This window comes from Castor canadensis, chromosome 6 (assembly GCF_047511655.1).
Source record: "Castor canadensis chromosome 6, mCasCan1.hap1v2, whole genome shotgun sequence".
Classification (NCBI taxonomy): domain Eukaryota; kingdom Metazoa; phylum Chordata; class Mammalia; order Rodentia; family Castoridae; genus Castor; species Castor canadensis.
The window spans coordinates 130799134-130820334 of NC_133391.1; the positions used below are offsets into that span (position 1 = coordinate 130799134).

The 21201-nt window shown below is 38.8% G+C and overlaps 1 long non-coding RNA gene and 1 other non-coding gene across 2 annotated transcripts in view; one reads left to right on the plus strand and one right to left on the minus strand.

Annotated features, from left to right (window-relative positions):
- LOC141423928 (uncharacterized) overlaps positions 1 to 21201 on the minus strand; it is a 38157-nt gene that overhangs the window by 10989 nt on the left and 5967 nt on the right. The gene's annotated exons all lie outside the window — the stretch shown is intronic.
- LOC141424475 (U7 small nuclear RNA) lies at positions 7683 to 7742 on the plus strand. The gene has a single exon (XR_012449390.1). It is a non-coding gene; the product is annotated as a U7 small nuclear RNA (small nuclear RNA).

A 21201-nucleotide genomic window follows, 5' to 3' on the forward strand; every position in this document is an offset into this window, starting at 1 on the left:
TCCCTGTTACAGGATAAAGATAAGCAAACACAAGAGAAAAAAAAAAAAAACAAAAATACTTGTGAGACATATTTAAGATATGATACATATTACCAAATTTAGGTGTTCATTGAGGAACCTAGAATAATAAGGAGCCTGTCAAAATCTATTTGTGTTGCTAAAACAAAATACTACAGACTGGGTAATTTATGAACAGTTTATTTCTGAGTCCCAGAGTACAGGATGTCCAAAATCAAGTCGCCAGTAGGTTTGGTTGTCGAGTGAGGGCTACATCATCCAGAGGAAAGCAATGCTTTTGTCCTCACATGGTAGAAGGTAGAAATACAAGAAAGCTAAATGCTGCATGAAGCCTCTTTTTCATGAGTGCCTTAATCTCTGTCATGAAGATGAGCACTTGTGGCTTAATCACCTCTTAAAAGCCCCATCTTTACTGGCCAGTAAGTTTCAACATCTAATTTTTGAAAGGAACACATTCAAACCATGGAAGGGTCTTCATAGAATGACAGATGCTTGCTAACTCAACCAGCTCATGTATATGGAGATAAATTGTGTATAGGCTGAGGCTAAACATTCAGACAGCTGTGGAAAGAGGCAAGGCACTCTAATGAAGCAGAACAGAGCTGGTTGTGGTGAGTCCATAAAAAGATGGAACTCATTTATTTTTCAATGACAGACACATAACATCCAACAATATTAGCAAGCCCTGGCAATCTAAAGCAAAGAATATGCATACTAGCTTAAGTTTACCAAGTCATGAAGTTTATATGGGAATATTCTTTTCTTTTCTTTTTTTTTTTTTTGACTTAAGGAAAAGTATGTCTAAGCTCTACATCTGTGCTGTAGAGAAGGTCAGACCACTTGTGTGTGAAAATAAGAATTGACAATATAGAGGAGACATATTTCAGAAACTTTTAGTATATAAATGTTGAATCAAATTAGGCTCATACTTTCCCCTTCATTGAACCATAATGCAATAAGAATTTTATTATGCAAATTCACCAGAAAGCACAGGTCTCTATGGCTCTGCCAAATGCCCTTCATGCAACAATGGCAATCATGTTGTTCCAGTAAGAAAACACTGTATCTTGACAACAGGAATTGGAGCTGATATAAAATTCCAGCTCATCTATCTTGCTTAATACAGTGATCTCTTCAGAGAACACACAATAAATAATACTCAGAAGTGATACTGTTCTGTGCCAAGTTAACCAGAATGAAAATGTGCCGTGAGCTTAGGGATAAAACATTAGTCTTCCAAATAAGTCTCTGTCCCTACAGTTTGACTATACTTGTTACCTTTAAACAAAGGGTTTATTTTATATCTGCTTCTTTTTGTACAAATATTTCCATATATGTGTGTATATATAATCTCCTAAGATTAACTGCAGTTTCATTGTGAATAGTTGGATGTATTATTTAAATTTATCAGAATATCTCAACTAATGGAATAAGGTGAGTCATTAAAAATTTACTTATTTCCATACACACAAGTGACTTGAGGGGTAAGACTTAAGTACCCTTAAACAATCAATAAATAACCTAAACAATTTTCCTAAAGCTTAGAGACACTTTGAAAAAGTTTAAACCTCTTTGAAAGCCCTTTCTTATGAAATAAACTCATTAAGTTTGTGAAATTGCAGTAAAGCTCACTAATGTTCTTTAAACATACATTTATTCTAATCTTGACTTTGGTAATTGCTGTTCAAATAGTACATTCATGACACGGGGCTAAAATTATTTTTAACAAATTTTAAGAGTCCTTTTGAATTGCACAACTTTAAAGCCAAAACGTTTCATTTTCCTGTTCTATTAATAATGGTTGGAGGGAACTTAAGCTCAGTTTAGTCAGTGTTACTTCTCTCCCCTAACTTAGAAGGAAAAACCAAGTCCAAATCTTTGCTGCCAATCTCTGTGCCAGCCCTGATCTAAATGATACAATAGACAAGGATGCTTCAAAGGCTACACCCTAAGTTATTCCTGGAACATCACAGAATCAAGGCATCTCTCCCATTTGCAGAGCATCTCTGAATAATACTGGAGCTCTCTCCAATAACTACAGAAGAGGACCACCCAGACCACATTGATAACGCCCAATGATGGCATACTTAGGGACTGTCCATACCATTATGTGTCCTTGCTATCTTACATCTAGCAAACAATCTTTGCTGTCTATGTATTACATGCCAAAGATACGGCAAAGCCCACTACCAGTCTATGGTACACTGTATTTACCCACTCTCATGTACTTCTTCAAGTTAGGGTTCCATGACCTTGCCTTCCTTGGTTCTCTGAATCCCAGGCTCAGCAGCACAACTCCTGGAATCAACTTCAGACCCAACTTTGATGACTATTCAGACATCCTTCTTTCATATTCCCCACAGTACACTTACAGAAACTCTATCTCCACATAGGAATGAAACTATAAGTAAGCACTCCTCCCACATTTTGCCAACTTTCTCCTCATCCTATCCTATCCTCCCAAGAGATCCAAACCAAATCACACAGGCTGACAGTGAAACTTCCCCAAAACTTCTATTTATGTGTCCCCATTCTGAAAACTGAGGGCAAACAGAACAAATAATATGTGGCTATACAACAGCAGATCCTAATTTACAAGGAAGACAGAACTTGGGCTTCTATGGGCAAACAATTGAGTCTACCCAATATCTCAAACCAGAAGCCCAGGCAGGAGAAAGGATGAGGCTAGTACTCCAAGGCAGAGCTGACTCTCCCATTCAAAGCAAACTTCCTTGCCTTGTTCCTGAGCCATCTCCCCCAGACCACCTTGGAATTATTCCCTCAGTAGTTCTCTGTTTCCTACATCTTCACCTCCATGTTTGATCCCTCAAACCATACACAGATATGCCACCCACACAGATGTACCAACTGCACATTCTAAGTGTATTTTTGAATCTTCTCCTCTCCAACTCTGCCACTCCTGCCTTGATGCAGTCCCACATCACTTTGCATGTTCCTTCCCATCTCTGGCTTGTTAGCCTCAAAACCATGTGGCCATAGAGTTTTCTAAAATGCAAAGTGAACCATGTCCTCTCCCACTCACCCTTCCTCATGGCCATAAGCATGCAGTCCAAGCTCCTCCATGGGGCAGACAAGGACTCCCTAAAATCTGGCCTCAGTGAATCCCATCCTCCTCACATCTCGCCATGTCTTTCACTATTGGCTCTAGATAAGGAAAGCTGCTTATTGTTTCCTGCGCCCTCCAAGTGGGGTGCTCTGCTTCCATACCCTTGTTATTGTCATCTCCTCTGCCAAGAATGTCCTTTGCTCACTCCCCACTTCTATCCCAAGGAGTCTTATCTGAATCCCTAATGCTAAAGGAGGTCGTGGGCTCTTCATTGCCAGTGTCTCTTCCTAACACCATCACATCAATCATTACTGTTTAGGTGTCTGTGAGCCTCTTGTATGCAAGGCATGTCTTATCCCCCCTCTCTGAATCATTGCCCTCCCTTACAGGACCTGGCACACAGCCGCAATGTTAAAAATGTTTGTTCAGTGGATGCCTCAACAAATTTTAAAAAGATAGACATACCAAGCAAATATATGAATATAAATGGGGCCAAAACAGAAGGTCAAAACAGAAACTTTTGAATGAGTGCTATCATGACTGAATTGATAATGTAGAATGAGCAGATGCCTTGAGGAGGGCATATAATATTTAGGCTGGAGCAGTCTAAGGAAGCTTTTCTTCTAGGGATATAGGGGGATCTGAGCTACCTGTATTCTTCACTTCCTGGGCCCTTGGTTTCCAATCTGACCACACACCTAAATTTCTCTTAGGTACTGAGAAGAATACTATGATCTGGCTTCTGCATTCACGGTCTACAGAACCTACCTGGGTGAAGCAAAATATATGGACAGAATATCATTAGAGAGTAAGATACTACATTATAGAAATGAAATAAATAATTAAACAGCAATGGGTTATCAACAAACTATTAAGCTAAGTAAACTATGAATTCCTCTCTCTTTTCCCTGTTTAAAGTCTTCTTTTCTATTTTCATTTCCCTCTTCTTAATCTTCTTGTAAGCTTTTTTCATTGTTCATCCACTTTTCTTCTCTCTCAAGATAAGACAGAAAGGAAGGAGTATGAGATCCTGAGGATTTGAGAAACTTTCATAGATATGACATCTAAACCTTAGAAATTTCTCTGGCATATACACCCAAAAATATATACATCACCTCCATTTATTTTAGTAATCTGTAACTTATAAATGCTTTCAACTGTGCACCCCCAAATTAGCACACATACGATAGGAATGTCAATATCTAGCTTCAAAAGTTCAGTATGAACAATTACTTGTGTTTATGTGCTGAAATAGGTTGAATGGTGGCCTAGCCCCCCAAAAAGACATGATTTACCTGTAACCTATAAATGTGATCTTATTTGGGGAAAAACTCTTTGCAGATATAATTAAGGCTCTTGCAATGAGATTGTTCTAGCCACACTAGTGAGCATAAATGCAATGCCGCCAAGTGCCTTATAAGAGACGGAGAGAAGTCACACAAAGGAGAAGATGTGAAGGTACAGGCAGTGGTGTGTCTATAATCCAAGGAATACCATTAACTGCCTATAGCCATCAGAAGTCAGAAGAGGGGCATAGGAATGGATTCTCCTTCAGAACCTCCAGAAGGAGTCAACCCTGCTAACAACTTTACTTCACACTTCTGGCCTGCAGAACTATGATAAAATTAATTTAATTTAAACCAGGTTGTTTGAAACAACCTGGTCTGCTACAGCAACCATGGGAAACTAATACTTACCTATAATTACAAAATCATCTAGATGATATTAATGTATAATTGCAAAGTATGCAATAATTGCACACATCTGCTCCTCTAACAAGCATTTTAGTGTTTTTGTGGATGGAGGGGACTTCTTTCTTCCTTAAATATTCCTGAAGATGCCAAGAAAATCTTATCTATGTGCTGAGAATGAGGTTTTTTTGTTTTCATCTGCCTCCTATTACCATCTCTTAAGTATGAAAAATGCCTTCCTTTGTCTCTGTCCTAGGAAGCAAAAATTCCACTGCCCTTTTCAGACATGACTACTGTCAATGTCAGAAGATAAGGCAAAGGAAAATTTATATCTATTACTGGAGATGGTACTTTTCAGAGCCCACTTGCTCCTAGAAGGGACCACTTACTTTGTTTCCACATGAAAGGTGACCCCTTGGAACATATAAAGCTGGCATCCTGTATAGGTTCTTCTCATGAAGTCCCCTGCAGAACCAGCTCCCTTGTCTAGCTCCACATGGCAGGACCTGACTTAATTCCTCTTGCACCCCCTATAACCTCACTCATAAGCCCCTAAAGCCAAGGACATCAGAATTCATCTGCCCAACATCACTTCATTTCTTGAAGTCTGAGATATGCAGTCTTGCAGTCATTCACTTAGGACTGTAAAAGTTGTCTCCAAGTCAGCTGCCAGCAATTCCTCTTCTTCCTGTCTATGCACATAAATCCTATGATGAGAGGTAGAGAATATTCCTCTACATCTTCAATCTAGTCTAGTTTTGGTTTTTTGACCAAAGTAGCAAAAGTGACATTGTGCCAGCTCCAGGCCCTGGTGACTTTTACCTTAAGAGGACTGGCAACTTCCACCTATAATTTCCACAAAGCACCTGAGCTTTCACTCCAGTGGCCATATAAGAAGTTCAACCACAAGGTAGTCCAAGTTGAACTTTGCCTAGAATAATTCCTTTTCTTCACATAATGGTTCTGTCAGTGTATGATGAAGACTAGATTTATTTGTCTCTCCTGCTATCTATTTCAGCCCAGTTTCTGGTTTATCAGCACTAAAACAAGATACATGTGTACATACATCCCTATGCACCTTTCCATTAAAACAAAAACCAATTTATTCATGTAGCAATATCTAAAGTCATACTTAGAATAGAAGCATTTCTTCTTAGAAAAAAGCACCCACAGAAACATACTTCATTCAGCTGTAAAAAATAATTTATAGCATCAAACCATCCAAACCATTAGAATCAGATTAATAGTTTCTTCTCAGTTATCCCCAAATGGACAATTACTTTTGTGCTTGTATTTAGTTAAAGTGTCTATTTAGTTACTTTCTCTGAACAAAGGAAGATGTCTACCCCAAAAGAATAGTCACATTTCTACTAAATTTTTGTGCATCTTTAAAATGACAATTGTTTCAGATTCTATCAATTCCATCAGGATTTCACAAGCCTTGGGAATTATGGCTTAGGACCTCATGTTATACTTAACAAAACTGTATGATGAAGTTTTGCATTCAAAAAGATGTAAGCTGAAATTACACTGCTCTCAACTCTTAATTATCTCTAGAAAAGTTAAAGCAAGAGAAAGGGAAGAAGTAAAGACATGGAGTAGAAATGAAAAGGGCTGTCTCAGAGGGACTTATATCTTTTCAGAAGTAGAAAGCTGAAACAAAGACATGAAATTCTATTTCTAGACTATTTTCTTGTCTTCCCCCTCATTCCCTTCTCTTTTTCCTTCTTTTTCTCCTCTTCTTCATATTCCTCCTAGTGGCTACATAGCATAATCCAATCATGGACTGGGCTGTGTGAAGGCTGAATGACAGTTTTAGGCAAGGCTCTGATTACTTCTGTCACACCTCTACATCTAGGATGTAGCACCCTAGGAATTCCGTGTGGAAACATATTGTGTTCATCAGGTACTCTTCTCTAGGTATGTCTAGAAGTCTAATACCATCTTCTTAATCCAATGGTCTGGTGAAAAATGGACACTTTACCTTCACTTTGGAAATTTTCTTAGCAATCTGCCCACTTAGCACCAGTATTTAACAAATGTCTTGGAAAGAAACTGGCAAGTGTGCTGAGTTCATTTCTCCACCCCCTCCCTTATCAAAAACATTCTGACCCTTCAAGGATCTAAATTTTGCCTTTTAAGCCCCACTAGATGGCTGATTTCTCTCCCACTTAGTAGGAGCTCTCTGCAAGAGCACACTCCCAGGTTTTCAACCTCTTGCCCCACACCTAGAATTGCCAAATACCCCAAAGATAAAAAGTGGCTGCAGTGCTGGGTACCACGTGGTATTCAAGAAAGTCATTCTACTATTCCCATACATGTATGATTTTCTTAGCTGTCTAGGATCCATCTGCCTGGGCTTATCAAGCAGCTGTTACCATTTTAGAGTCTTTTTTATTTTTTTGTGGAAGGAGGGCCTACACCATCAGCCCTTTTTTGTGAAGGATTTTTTCGAGATAGGGTCTCAGGAACTATTTGCTCAAGCTGGCCTTGAACCTTGATCCTCCTGATCTCTGTCTCCTGAGTAGCTAGGACTACAGGCATGAGCCACTGGTGCCTGGCCCATTGTAGGTTCTTATTGTCCTTCTGGACTCTTCCTATAAAAGTAAATCCAATGTACTCAGATTCATCTCTTTTTTTCTCCATTCTTACTCTAGGATCCATATGAAGATAGAGGTAGGAGTTATGGTAAGGGAACAGGGTACAGGGTACTTCCTCCATAATCAGGTTTCTGTACTTTCTATTCTGGGCTCTCCCCTCCCTTCCTTTCTCCTTTCCAGGGAAACTGGCTGGTCTAAGAACCTGGTAAGCTCTACTCAAGACAGTCCCAAATCTACTGTGCTGTCTGTGCAAACACAATCTTTCTTTCTCCCTTCAGAGCGCAGATGTTTGAAATGCAAAAACATAAGTGTCACAGCTCTTTTGGAATTTGTCCAGCAGGTTTTCTGGCTTATGCTGGAACCCCTCCCCCCAATAAAAAAAAAGAAATGCAAAAACAAACAAAAAAACAAAAAAAAGTGGCTGCAGAACATTGCTAACTTCACTTTATCCTTAGATCTTGTCCCTAAACTCACAGATTCTCCAATACCTTTAAAAAATATTTTTATTCTACCTTTTCTAAATCCTGTAATCTTTGATGGAAACATCAGTCTCCTGCAAGCACTCAACCATACCTGGAAGCAGAAGCTTGTGGTCCACAAATAATGCACATAAGAGGAAATATATTTATTGAAAAACCAAAAGAACAGATTACAGTGTCACAAATAATCAGAAAATCGAAAACCAAATTGCACCTAATTAGGAACAGTACTTAATGTCTACTGATAGGGAAGCTGTGACAAATCAGGACCTCTTGTGCCCTATTGATAGGAGTACAAACTGCTGCAGTCATATTGGAAAGCAACCTGGCATAGTCCTAGTAAGATTATGAATGCCCTATATGACCTGTGATCCTACTTTCTGTCCAAGTATGGTTGCCGTGGAATTGTCCGTAGCTGGGAGTTGAAGGCAACTTACATGAGAATCACTGGGCCAATGTTACAAGGTATGTGAAAGTAATAAACTAGATGCAAATATAGACAACTGTATCCATTACTAAAGTACAGCCTTGGGTATAAAAATAAGAAACAGCAGAATGTGTAGACTGAAGCCAAGTCAAACACACAGACATATATATATACACATATACACATTACATATTTCAAAAATACATACATATATATGTATATATGTATACTTAACACAAACACATTAGAAACAGTTACCTATAGAAATGGCTGTCAGGAAAGAAGGAGAACAAATAAAAAGGTGGGAAATTTTTTCAGAGCTCTTACTAACTTCTCAACATTGCTCTAAGCTCTTTACACTGACTTACTTAATTCTCTCAACAGAGCTAAGAAGAAACTGCCACTATCATCCCTATTTTACAGTTGAAGCACAGAGTAGTTAAGTAACTTGCTCAAGGTCATACGGCTAGAAAGTGGATTGGATCCTAGGAAATCTGGATTATGAATCTGTGTTGTGTGGCCTCTCTGTTACAGCAGTACTGATGCTCAGGAGTGTGACTAATTCAATGTTCTATTCCTGTGGTCTCAAAACTAATAATCAACTTCTCTATATATTACCAAATGCAGGCTGACTGCATTTATAGTCTCAATTTCTTCCCAGCAGAAGCTCATCTTTTATGAAAAATATTTTCCTCATTTCCCCTCAGCACAAATCTTTTAGGTATGTGTACAGTGATGTCAAGCAGTGGTTAGAATCTCAGCAGAAGCACACGGTCTTATGCTGTGGGCTTCTTTTATTTGAGAATTAGCATCATAATTGTTGGCTATACAGCCTTCCATATGAGCGGAACAGTGGCCCCCTAAGGCCAATGAGCTAAGATCTCATAAAGACAAAATAAAAGTGTGTCCAGGGAAATGACAGGAAATAGAAGATAGAGAGGAATACAGATAACTGGGATTAAAGGAGGTTCAATACCACATATTGATTTGGATCCTAGGAGCGGTCCTAAAAATGTTCCTTAAGAAAAGTACAAAAAAATGTGATGCTAATGAAATAATTCTGAAGTCCCTGGTCTTAAGAGCACTATAGTCAATCAACACAATGGTAGACAAGGTAAGACGGAGGAACCTGTCACTCACAGGTATTGTGAATAAAAATGTATGTGTTGACTGATAAAAAGCTGTGTTTTAAATGAATACAAGAAAAGGGTAAGGAGTGAGGGGTAATGGAGGAGGAAGGAAGAAAGAAAGGAGGCCACATGGGGAAGTGAGAAAAGGGAGGCAGGAAAGAAAGAGGGGAGGGAGGGAACAGGAGAAGGGAAAAGAGGGAGCCAGAGGGGAAAGGGAGAAAAGGGAGGATGAAAAAGCAGAGGGAACAATCATCCATTCAGTTTCATAAAGAAAAGAGCATTTGCTCTTTTCTAAGTGGCTGAAAATCATTTCAGATCTTCCTTGGGGAAATCCTACCAAAGCGTCAATCAGTTGCTTCTACTCCCACCCACCATCACATATACTCAAACACCTTTTTTCTTTCGTACTAAATTGACAGACAGTGCTTGTAGACAGACCTAAAGGCATACTGGATGTCTGCCTCCTGTTTTTCATATGCACTGTTTCACCACATGAGCAGTGCAGACCGTCACCAGTTTGATCTCACATCCATTGCCTGCTGCTCCTCTCTTGGGCAATATTTCACAGGGCCCTGCCAACAACAGCATTCATATTCTTTTGCCTACTAGCTTCTGGTTAGTTTAGCCATAAACAGAAGGCACTGGTGGGAGACAGGCAGTGAGGAAGAGGGAGAAAGCACGGTATTCCCTCTTCATTTCTCCCAAGAGGCAGCATCTCCAATGGTAGCTCTGCATATTCCATGATCTCAGCTCCTGCCAGACAAGGCCTCCTTTATGTTTTCAGATCCAGCCTGGTGACCCCAACTCTGGTAACACCATTTCCTCCTGCTATTACTCTCTGAGTGGTCTCACCTTCCCTTGCTTTCAGCTATGTATTCTCTAGGTAAAGAGGTTCCCATACCTAATTCCCTCTACTGAATCTGAGGCACTGCCCAAATTTCCTGCCTGGACCCTCACTTCATACACTTACTGAACAAGCTCATGTAACATAGTACTGCACACAGCCCATTCCTCCAGTTACCACTTCTCTTATGTGGTGAGTAATGTACACCCCAACCCAAGATATCCACATTTTAATCCCAGGAATCTGTGAATGTGTCATCTTACATGGCAAACGGAACTTTGCAGATGAAATTAGATTAAGGGTCTTGGTTGGAGGGCGTTCCTTAGATTACCCAGGTGGCCCAGTGTAATCACAAGGCCAGACATCAAAATGACATGACGTACTGGAAGAAGGCAGACGCCAAGAGATGCAAGTGGCCATAGAAGCTGGAAAAGGCAAGAAAAGTTTCCCCTAGAATCTCCAAGGCCCTCCTTAATCTTTGTTTTTAGTCTAAATCCAAACAGAACTTCTGAACTCTAGAACTGTAAGATTAATAAACTTGCATTGTTAGGTCTAATTTGTTATAACAGTAATATAGAACTATAGGATATAGACATCCTGCAAGGATTGTCTAAGAAGAACACAAACTAGGGACTGGGGAACACTAAAAGAAATGGTAGCAATTCCTGGAAAAAATAAATGGCAGCATGAGTTTATGGGGGAGCAAAAGAGATGAGAAAAGTCATCTGTTAGTTAAGGACCAATCACTCTCCACAACTGGTCTCAAAGGGCACAGATGTGGTGGTCCTAATATAAATGAGGGGTAATATTAATGCAGAAGCTATATGGCAAGTAAAACGCCTACATTCTCAATAATGGAGTGTAAGAATATTATCAAAGTGCCTTTTATCACATTTCATAATGTCCTCTCTATGATAACACAAGTGGGTTTTTCTTTTACTTCAGTATCAGACTGGTTTGATTTTTGTCAAATTGATTCTGTGAAGTTTTTTCAAGTCATGCTTCCCTTCCCAGTGGTTGTTAAAAGATTTAAGGCCAAACTGTAGCCCACCTCTGACCAAGTATAGGACTTTATGATATGCCCCCTTTGGTCTAAAGTCACTTCTGACTTCATTGCATTTTTCTTACCCATTTTCCCTTTACTTGGATTTCTTACATTAAATTTATTTGTCCTTTATCATTACATGCTTATAAAAATTAAGATCCTTTTGAAATAAGACAGACAGTAAATAAGTGAGTGAATAAATCATTTATCAATAATGTATGGTACTGGCAAGAGAAAATGGGAGAAGAGAATGTCATGAATGATAAATGCCCAAAGGTCTAAATGAAGTCAGAAGTGAATTTGACAGCCCTGGAATAAGCTTATTTCCAGTTAGATCAGGACATATATTTACAATATGCCAGTCAGATAAAGGAGGAAAGAATTTTGCATTGTCTCCTATGATAAAGATGTGCAAAGGTCTCCATCACATCTCTGGGTAATACTACAGACAGTAAAGAAGGATTACTGATAATGTATGGCCACAAGTTGCAGACACTGGAAATCCCAGGCTGAAGAGAAATGTAACAACAAATAGAAAAATACACTCAGATGTGGTCCCTGCCATTGACTGTGTTTCCAATCTAAGTTTTCTCATTCCTTTCCTGAAAAAGAAAAGTACACAAACATACATCAGGTCATGTTCAACACTGCACATAAAATAGATCTGGGAATGTTTTTTGGACTCCTCCATATAACTTCCCATCTTAAACATGAGATTTGTTTTAGGCTGGCCTTTAGATCTAGGTAAAAACAACCAAGACTCAAGCAGCTGCTATTCATAATGATTATTTGAGGATTTATAATGTGCAGGATATAATCACTACCCAAATTAACACTATAGACTAAAGGCAGCTGGCAACTGATCTGCAGACCACAAATAACCTTACATCAGGGAACATAATTGCTTATTTATACAAATAGTCTGTGCACTCAGGCATTCAGTGTAAATAGATCACTATGGCCATTTCCAAGACATTATAATCCATTAGGTAAATTAGACATGCTTTACAAGTCCTAATGATACAATCCCAGGACCAAATATCTCCAAAAACATTTACCCAATTCGTCTCTCAGACTGCCCTAGCCTTATGTAAGGGGATTCAGCTGAGAAAGCTACCAAATGCTTCTATTTTGAGAATATGCAAACACAGAATCTCAAGGTTCAGAGAGTTGATGACTTTTCTGTCCTATTTAAGCACTTTCACCATTTTGCTGATGAGGAAACTGAGGCACAACTACCTGATGATTGAGCCAGACACAGGCATTGGTGTCTCCTCACTCTTGGCCCAAGGCCAAATCACGATGCAAAGACTGTACATAATGAGGCTGTGAATTTGAGAGAGATTTTTTTTTTCAGTAATAGGAATAAACTTTGCATTCTGCCACACCCAGCAGCTGTGGCAGTTTTTAAGAGGACTCTACAGGGTTGGGGTGCAATCTGTTCTTGTGAAACCCTAAAGCTAAATGACTCAGAAAAATCACACTCACAACCTCAATTTCATTAGCACCACCTGCGAATTAAAGGAACCAGAAGTACATTTTAAATAAGAAGCAACTGAGGCCTCACACCCAACTGCTCAACCAAGATTATAAATGGAGCTCTAGCTTCTTTTGTGTACTTGTTTCCTCTCAAGTCCACAGGCTCTGGGCAGGAACTTGGCTCTTTGTCCTTCATTTCCTTTCCTGTCTCTCTTTCTACCCTTGCATCTTTCCACAACCAATTGAGAAAATGAGTGCCAAGTCTGAGTCTCCCCAACATTCCTGGGTCACACTGATTAGTAACAATAAGTAACAATAAGTCACTTTGGCTAAAATGACTCAATCTACTTCCTCTTTCTGCTGTGAAGAGTTACAGTCTAGCAGTCACCACTGACTTTTAAGAAAGGATTAAAAGTACTAAATGGGGACTGGAGGTATGGCTCAAGTAGTAGGGTAGTTGCCTAAAAAGTGCAAAGCCCTGAGTTCAATTCATGGTACCACTGAAAGTATGAAGTGGGTGTGATGTTTTAGGTTAGCCTGTTGTTCAGCCTAACACCAGTCTATGTGTTGTTGCAAAGGCATTTTGTAAACATGATTAGAGTTCACATCAGTTTCAGTAACAGAGATTAGCCAACACAATTGGGGTGGCCTCATTCAATCTGTTGAAAGTTCCTAAGAGCAGAGCTGAGGTTTCCCTGAAGGAGAAATTTTGCCAATGGCAGCAGCTTCAGCTCATGTCCCAAAGTTCATCCTTCCTGATATTCAGCTCCATGGAGTTTGGACTTCCTTTAGATTTTAATCTTGTCTTACTAACCCCCACAATCATACAAACCAATTCTTTTCAATAAATCTCTTACTACATAATTCCTATTGGTCCATTTCTTTGATTAAACCCTAACACAGTGGAGACAGGAGACACTTGGCTTTTCTCCCTGTTTTCTGTAGAATTATACAATAGGAAAGAATGAAATAATTTTCTGGTTAACATATATTTCTGGTTAACATATATGTCAGGTCCCAGCATCCCAGAAGTTTGTCAGACCCCAATGGAACCAGTCCTCTCACTGGAGTTCACCACTCCCCTTTCCATGTAAGGCCCCATTCTTTTACATTTGCCCATCATAGCTGTATATGCTTAAGGCTTCACAAAGGATGGCTCTCTACAGACAAGTAGTTCTCATTCCTGGTTTCACTTTAGGATCCTCTGCCAAATTTTTACAATGCTGAGACTGGATTCCACAACACATCATATAAAAAAAAGTTCTAGGTATGTAGCCTGGACATGATTTGTATAGCTTCCAGTTGACCCTTAATATAAGCTGGATTTGACTAGCCGATTGTAATTGTAACCTCAACATCAACTGAAATCACCTTGCCCTAAATAATCCAGATAAGATTATCTGGAACACTGTTTGCCATTTATGGACAATTCAATGCCCTCCCCAAAATTTCTGCAAATTTGCAAAGATAATTGTGGCTCTATGGTAGGATAGCTGGATTTAGCAAATAGAAATATAAGGCATCTAGTAAAATTTGAAAAATAGGGGGCTGGCAAAGTGACTCAAGCGGTAGAGTGCCTGCCGAGCAAGCACGAGGCCCTGAGTTCAAACCCCAGTGCCACCACAAAAAATTTTTTGAAAAATAGTTTAGCAGAGGAATTTTGTAATTTATTGCAAAAATTATGAATAAAGGACATCCTGACAAACTCAGATCTCAGGACAAAAATCATGAAATACGAAGACATGTCTACTAGATACAGGATGCCCGTCTTCCCTGTGACCCATGGGCACCCTCAATCCAAGCTCTTTCTCTCATTAGATTGTTTTGATCTACTTGCAAACCTACATATTCTGTCACGGTCCTGCATATCTAAATTCAGATGTACATCTCTTCTATTTTTTGTCTACAAAAGCAATACAAGGCTCAGGTGGGTGCAGCTGACTTAGCTGAAGGTCTGAAGAAGCAGCTGTTATTGTAGCAACATCCCCCTGAGTGCAGAAACTATTCTTCTCTCTCCATTTTCAATGCAATATACATACTTCTGTTTTACAATCCACAATGACCTTCATGAGTGGCCAATCTGAGCTAGAAAAACTCAATATCCTATATGTGTATAATCCTAATTCACCTGACTTGTTAGCTGGGATGTGCAATGCTACTACATCGGTCTTTAGGATTGATGCAGTTTTCCGATATATGCTAGTCATTACAATTACCTGGGCCTGTTAAAAGTCCAGTTTTTCTGTTTTAAGCACAGACCTAGAAAATCCAAAGCATGAAGGAGATGATTTGAATGACTGACCAAGTTTAGAAAACACTGGTCTTGAAGGTCCTGTTAAAATGTTGGAAGGATAAACATAAAGTGACTCAGTTGAGGAGTACTAAAGTGGAGATCCAGTGTGGCAAGTTCACCTTATATTTCCAAGTCCAATCCCCACTTGTTCAGTGACTGGGCTAAAATGATTCTGAAGTTTATTCCAATTCTAGTGTTCCATGACTCTGAACCACAATGACCCACTGGATCCTTATGGTAAGGATCCAGACTATAATCTGGGAATTGTACCACTATCAGATGGGAAGGAATAAGGCCAGGAAGAGAAATTTTAAAAGCCCAATGAGTGAGCATCAAAGTAAAGCCTTATTGGAAAGGATACATTAGGATAGGATATCGGAGTCCAGTGGAAACACCAAAACAACAGGTATTTGAGGGAAGAGTTGAGGGTCAGTGAAATTTGATCACTGTGCTTTGGGACCATCTTGCCCAGGACCACCCCTTTTATCTCTTCATGTAAAGATGAATGGTCACATGTTCTCAACATTCCTGAGTTATAAGACAACCAACCTCCAGGAAAATTGTTATCGTGAGTATTAAAAAGTGAGGGGCATAGGTGATCTTACTGAAAAGCAAGGAATTTCATTTTCCAGAATACCTCAATTTTCTGCTCAGCAGATACTAAACACATAAAGGCAGCTGACTTTTCTCAGAGGGTCAGCATTTAGAAATGACCTGCAGGCATTGTTTTCAGATGCACCAGATTAAGAATCAATAAAGGGCACAGAGAGGAAAGGGGAAGTTTAGATAACACTCATTCATCGTTTAAAGAATGACTGACCTTTGCCCCAGGCAAAGGTTTCCCCTGGTTACCCTAGTACTTAAAAAGGACCGAACAGATGGAGGGGGTAAATTAAGTATATATGATATATTTCATATATTGTAAGAACTTTTGTAAATGCCACAATGTACCCCCAGCACAACAATAAAATAAAAAAAAAAATCTGACATCTTAACAAATTTTGAATTCAGATATGAAAGTTTCTAATCACTCATGATAAAACACATCATTCAAATAAAACTAACACAAGAACTCGTCTAGGGAGGTGGGTGCGGGGAGGAGAAGAAGAAGAAAAATCTGTAAGACTGATCAAATTCCAAAGCAGTAAGTGCAATTGCTTCAAAGAAATGCAATCAAACAATAAAACACCTAAAATTATTAAGCAAAGCACCATTTCTGGAATATTAATTCCATAGGGAATTTAAAAAACAATAAGATGTGAGGATAATATGTCAAAATGAGAATAACAATGTACTGAGAACCCTCTTCATAAATATTTTACTAAAAGAAAGAAAAGTGGAAGACAGAGAGGGAGGCGAGTGGTGCAAGACTAGCGATCACACAAGATTAAACCCCAGACCTTGTGTAGATCTTAAACTCCGTGTCTCAGGAGCTCTGTGAGAGCGGCCAGAAGGTAACAGTGAACAAGGAGAGACCTGGGAATCAGAGAACTCATTGCACCTTTCTGATCATATGCAAGAAACTTGGTTGCTGAGCCTGCTTTCTGCTTACAGACTGTTACACCAAGTTCACAATATGGGAAAAGGATTAGAAATCCTGTATGAGAAGTTCTCAGCAGCTAGTAAGTGCCTATTCACAGCAATTACCAATATGACCCGAAATCCTAATGTTTCATAATTCCTACTATTTAACTGTTATCTGTTTAAGAACAATTGCCTGTCTCTGGTAATATGTTATAAGACTTGACATGCTTATCAACACCAAGCCACTAATGTCAGAACTATGATGACTGAGAAGCAAGACTGACAAATTTTGATGACAGGAAAGTAAGAAGGAAGAATACATACAGCCCTGTAGCATAGGCCTGGGAAAGCTGCCTAGAAAATATGAAGTCAGAATGAGGGCCTTGCATCTTTAAAAGGAATAACCCCTCAAACTGAAATAATGGGACATGAAACAAAATGTGATTCTTACAAATGTGCCTCTGAGGTCTGGTAGAGATGAACTAATTTGGATTGAAATACACATATGCATGGAAACAACACAAGGAATCGCCTTGTATATCTATCCTAATCTCAAACTAGCAAAAAAGCTGTTTTTCCTTTTATCTTATGTTTTTTTTCTTTTTTCTTCAACAAAATCAGAGAAAAGGGCAGAACAGGTTCTACCTGGAGGTAGGGGGGAGGGGTGGCCCAAATAATGTGTACACATATAAGTAAATGTAAAAACAATAAAGTAAAATTTAAAAGAAACCAAATGTGCCTCTGAAGGATGCCTGGTAGTTTTCTTTTCTAAAGGCACTGACACTGGAGCCCAGCTGTTGGGATTTGAATCTCAGTCCCACCACTTACTAGTTATGTAACCTTCAGCAAGTCACTTAACCACCCTGTGCTTTGCCTTGGTATATAATGGGAAAAATGCTAGACTGTATCTCAGGGGATTGTCCTGAGAGTTGAATGTACCTGCCACCAAGGGAAATCAATAAGAACTAGTATGGTAGTATAACCATTATTACCTACTCAGTAAAATCCCACAGAAACCCTGAGAACATCTTTCAATTACTATTTGCATTAGTTGCCGCTATTTTTATCTTTAATTAACTTAATGCTCTCATTAATTAAATCTCTCAAAAAATATAGGTTAACAAGTGTCAATGCTTTTTAGAATAAATGGCTTTATTCCAGCCAGTCTCAAGGAGACATACTTAATAGAATAACCTTTAGTAAACATTGCTTGAAAAAATACATTAATTCAAATTTTCCAATTTTTAATTCAACCAATTAAAAAACATAAGAAAAGAATTCCAGGGATGGGGGGGAGGGGTATGGCTCAAGTAGTAGAGTACCTATCTAGCAAGCTCAAGGCCCTGAGTCCAAAACTATCAAAAAAATTATTAAAATCATTCCAAATCCAAACATCTAAAATAATAACTACCAATATCACATAAATTCAGGCATTCTTCTCTACTTAGAGAAACAGACAAATAATTTTAGGAAAAGAATACTCACATATGGGAGAGCAATACAAGGAATTGGACTGGAGAAGAAGAGAGAAGGGAATAAGCAGTGTCTCAGACTTCAGGAATTTGATGAAATCTTTTCCAGAATTCTCCATATTGCCATATTGTTCTGGCAGCAAAAAAGGAATTCAAAACAACCCAGTGGACAGGATGGAGTACTTCACCACATTCTGTCATAATTGCATGTGTGAAGACTTCTCTCCTGTAGGATAGAATTGATACAGCACAGAATGTCCTCCCATCCACATCAGCCACAAGGATGTAATAAAATTTTTTAAAAGATATAACAGAGAACTTCTATACCAAGAGTACTATTTTAAATAATCAGTCAAGTTTAGAGACTTTTTAATAAAAGATATAAAACATACAGGCATGACTTAAATTATATTTTGCCATATTGCTCAACACAAAACAGAAAATAGTGATTCCTAACAGCTAGTAAATTGATGACCAATTTTCACATGGTCAGATCCAGTAAAGTAAAAAGACCCCTTGACAACCCATTTTTATGGTTAGGTCCAATAACAGCAGAGACTCTGTGACAGAGAGTCCTCAAACAGTATGTTAAACACTCTAAAGGAGAAGCAGCCTGGAGTGCTGCTGTGCACACAGAAGCACTGTACACGCACTTTGGTCAGAAGAGCTTTGCAGAGCAGCAACTTCTAAATTGTGACATAAAGGGTGGGTTTGAGCAATGTTTCTCAAAGTGTGATCCAATAACATCTGGGAGACCAAGACCCACTTAAGAAGGGGACTATGAAGTCCTGCCTCTCACACTGATATTGAACTGTAACTGTTCCCCCCAAAATATATGGTAAAGTCTTAACCTTTAGTACTTCCAAATGTGATTGGAGATAGGGCATTTACAGGGGACACCAAGCTACAATGAGTTCATTAGGTTGGGTCCTAATTAAATATGAATGGCATTGTTATAAAAGGGGAAATCTTGACACTGAGAATGTCATGTAAACACCACAATTAAGCTGCTACAAGCCAAGGATTAACTGGAAGCAGGGAGGAAGAACTGTCTCCCCTGCCACCCTCAGAGGGAGCACAGCCCTGCTGGCACCTTGATCTCAGTTGTGAGGCAACAAATTTCTGTTGCTTAAGTCCCTCAGTTTGTGGATGTGTGTTATAGCAACATTAACAAACTAGTATTCCAACTGCATTTCTTTTTGAGGCCAGATCTTTTTCACATGTTTCAACCAAGCAACACATTGCAAAGATTGATGTCAGAAACTGGTTTCAAATTCTGGTGTCTTCTATTGAGCCAACCATTAAAGATACTTACTAAAATGTAAAACAATGCCACTCTTCTTACCAAATTGTTTTGTCTTGTCAAATAAAGCCATTTTCATAAAATTTCATTTATGGATGATAATTATATTTTTTTATTTCTTACTTTTAATTCCTAGTGCAGCAACTTTTGATAGATATAACCTATACCAACAAGATTTATTTGGAGTCCTCAATAATTTCTACAGTTTAAAGGAGTTGTTTGACTAAAAATTTAAGAACTGCTAGGATAAGCCAGGAAAAGAAAGTATATAAATTGTGGTTAATCATGGACAGATGAAAGCATTCAAAATGAATATAGATGGAGCACAAAGGACAGGAAGAGCAAAGATCTAACTACTGGACCATCACCATTAAGGAAAGGGCAGAAAAAGTGGGGAGCCCAAGGAAGGAGCAGTTAGAGAAGTAGACGAGTCAAGGGAAGTGACTTCCACAGAAGCCAAGTGCAGAGAGAATTCTGGAAAGAAAGTAATGTTCAACATAGTCAATGGATAGGTCAAGGTCAATAGATGGGTCAGATAAAAAAAGAATTTAAAATATTTATTGGATTTAATAAGAAGGAAGAAATAGTTTGTCTTGGTGATAGAAATTTCAGTTGGATAATACCTTTCCCTTCAAACAAATAATGCAAACAAATGTCTGCATTCATAAACAGTGCCTCCTACCTCTTCAGCTCTATTTGCAAATAATTAAATTCAATTATCTAAATGAGAGCTTAGCAGTTTTCAGGGAAGAAAATGAACCCTGGCTGTGTTCATAATTGGAATTAAAACTTACTGACACAAGTCTTAAACAGTAAATCAGAGTTGAAAGACAAAGGAAAAACTCCCTCTGTGAGAAGCACCTCAGCAGACTCCAGCGCTATGCTGTCCAATGCATACCTCAGCCAGTAGACAAATCTGGGTACTGAGCACTTGCAATGTGCCTGGACCAAATTGAAATTTGCTCCAAGTGGAAAAACACACACAGGGATTTTGAAGACTTGGTTTGGAAAAAATAAAGTAAAAATATCTCATAAATAGCTTTTATATTGATTGCATATTGAAGTGATAATACATTTGGTATAATCTGGCACTGCGACTAAGCAATGGTTTCTCTCTTGTCTCTCTTTTCCTGCATACACACTACCAGAGTTCTTGTAGTGTTAGGTTTTACTTATTTTCTTTTACTTGTTTGTGATGGTTGTATAATTGTCACCAGTGGCATTCAGAACTACATGCTTCTTTCTTCTCATCCATACAGGGAAAGAGAGTGACATTTTACATCTTTCTTGAAAGCAAATAAAGTTCTCAAAGGCTAACTGCAAACTCTCCTTGAGTTTCATTGGCCAGATTTGGGCCACAGCCCATTCTGGAACCAGTCACTTGTCAGGGTATTGGGATTACACTTGGACTAATCAACTTCCCTTTCCCAGAGGAGAAGATAACCTATACTGAGGAACCTATGCTGCAGGAGGCAGGATGGATATCTAACAAAATGAGCGTTCTGTTAGGAAGGAGGAGGGCAAGGAAATCTCCCAGGATCCACAAACATTTAAATACAAATAAGCAATAGTTGATAGGGGAAAGCTTAAAAACACAAAAGGGTGAATCGTATTTCCAATTATTCAATCCTGAGCCAGCATCCCTCAGCCTCTCATCATCTCCACATTCCCTGGTTGGGGTCAGGGAAAACCATCTGATTTTAAGTGGCCAAAGCAATAGACCACTCTGAAAGTTAAAGCTTTATAAACCAAAGATTTTATTTCAAAGATGAATATCAATGACCTTCAAAACATCTGCCATTTGGTACTATCTCTACTTCTTTATATAA